This window comes from Bombyx mori, chromosome 9, assembly GCF_030269925.1.
Source record: "Bombyx mori chromosome 9, ASM3026992v2".
Taxonomy (NCBI): Eukaryota; Metazoa; Arthropoda; class Insecta; order Lepidoptera; family Bombycidae; genus Bombyx; species Bombyx mori.
This window is the reverse complement of record NC_085115.1, coordinates 13,248,415-13,251,167: the sequence shown is the minus strand read 5'-3', so window position 1 is coordinate 13,251,167 and position 2,753 is coordinate 13,248,415.

Sequence of the window (2,753 nt, the reverse complement as noted above, 5' to 3'; positions counted from 1 at the left end):
TACCTATGTTTTATGAAAGGGAACACTAACTTTTGATTAAAAAGTCAAATAATAAAAAAATACTAAAACCAAATCTAAAGCTAAATCGTAAAGCTTTCAATTCGATGTGCTTAAACTAAAATATTTATAAATTATGAAGACCAAAATCAACTACAGCATCTGCACTAAAAATATTTTCAAGCATGTTGCCAAATGAAATCTGCGATTCATTATAATTGATAGATACCCTGCCCGAAATTTGTATTATACGGTAACTTAGGGACCAAAGGAACACAACTGGTTCCTTTCGTATTTCATGTTTGGCACCTTTCTTTAATCTAACTGATTCTTTGTACCATGGAGTTAATAAGTACCTACAAATTATTAAATTATACTTAATTAAATTATACTTTATATAATTATAAAAATTATACCTTAAATTATTAACTCTATGCTTTGTACCTACAAATCAGACGGCGTGAATCTGTGATTAGTCATAGACAGAGATTTTTTTCTACTTGGACGGGCATAGGAAATGTAGTTCTTAAAGTAACAATCCTATGTGTTGCAAGGTTGAGTCATTTCTGTTTTGCTTGTAATAATTTTTACGGCTGGTTATGAAGATTAGTTACTAGGCAGGCATTATAACATTGTAATAACAGATATGTAAAGATTATAATATTATGATTGAACCGCCTTTAGCATAGATAATACACATAAATTAGTTATAAATAAGCAACTCAAGCATTCAACAAAAATATTTACGGGCGTCGGTCATGTAACGTATATGAGTCGACTATTATCAAAGCCGGCAATGTGACTTTTGGATAATTATTGGAAAATCAGAAAAACGAATTATTGACTTTGTATTTCATTGGCAGTCACAAAACTCTTCTGAACGACATCTTAAATTAATAACAGGTTAAGTATTAACCTTTATTTAATGCAGGTTTTGAACCGTATTCTTTGAAGGAGACGATTATATTCAAATCAATCTCTATTGACATATCAATAAATTTTTTTTGTCCAAATGCACAGATTGCCTCCTTTGATAATATACGACTCATATGCGACCTAATGTCGATTCTCATAACATTAATCTTTGCTGACCACTCTACAAAACACACTCTATGACTGCCCCGCTATAATGTCTACGAGTTCTACGACCACTGAAGTAGTATTATATAGGTCTATGTCTACGACGTACATGTTAGACGGAAGTAAAAACTGTGAATTGTGATTAACAAAATAAAAATGTAAGCCCGATCGTAACGTTTGTCATTTATAAAAGAACCCAATCATTACAGGTCACACGATGGCTTTGCTTCGATTAGTTTCCCATTGCTCCTATAGATGGCAGTAACATATTACCTATCCTATATTTTATTTTTAATGAAGGGTTTTGTAATTTCAGAAACCATAAATTGATAAAATTTGATCGATTTGTCTACAACAAACAAATACACACTTGTATGATTTATTATTTTTTATTTTCTGTGTTTTGTTATACAATAATTAAATTCCTCAACTTTAACAAGATATAAGTTTAGGGGCATCCGCTACAAGATGTCGCTAGTTTCCATACAGAAAAAATATTTGTACACTAGTAATAAGGTTTTTCTCGAAGAGAAAGGCAATTGAACTAAGCCATACAGACAATTCTTAAGTTTTATATAGAAAAAATATGTGTCGTTTTTTTTTTTTTTAAGAAATTTCACTGGCTTCGAAACAAAGTCCTTTAAGCCAAATCAATATTTCTGTGTCTTCATCACGCGCGTTCTTTTCGAAGGTTCCCGCCAGAATAATATTTGTCAAAGTATCGCAGCCTTACAAAGTGTCATGAAACTAGAACATTGCCATCTATTTAGCATGAAGGTAAAATATAAACCGTTTTACTGAAAATAATGTTGGCCCATTAATAGACCCCTAAGATTTGATATATTTGGTTTTTTGTTTTAAATACGTTAAGAATGGTTCGATCAATTTATGTATTTCAAATAATATTCATAGGTATCTCATGGATGTTCAAAATAATAGTATTTTATTAATTCTCTTACTCACTTTATTTCCCGGTTTGAACTATTCTTGGATAGTATTTAATGTTCATTTTTAATTTAATTAAGTTAAGCAATAAGTGTGGATAAATTTTTAACCGAATGAATATGATTAGAGAATATTTTAGAAATACAAACGTTATTAAGGATTTTTTTCTAGGTAACTAACCTATAATAAAGGAATCCGCGATTATTTAAAGTTTATTTAATAACTGTGCTGGTAATTATTTCCCTTGTGATCGGAAGGTACCTAACTAATATTATATTAATCTATGAGAACTCAAATTCCTAGGTTATTCATCATATTAAAAGTCAATATGACTCAAATTCAAGTTTAAATTCCATAGCTTAATTTTTTGTTACCTTCCATTTATTCGATCAATTGTATTAATTGTTCCATTGACTTTATATTTTTTTGATTTTATCCGTAATTAATTTATAGATTTTTTATTGTTATTACGTATGCATTGAATCACGTGATCTTAATATATCAAGAAAATTATGCACTATTGTGCATAGTTTTCTTGGGATAAATTATGCCGAGCTGGTATATCGACGAGTCAACTGCAAAATTTCAATATATTATAAGTAATTAAATTATATGATAAATTTTAGATACACATTTTTACAACGCAGTAAGGGCCAATTAAAAGATTTTAAAAATGAAATTTGTTACGTTGCGTACTTCCGATAATTGAAGATCGTTGTTTAAAGTTTTGA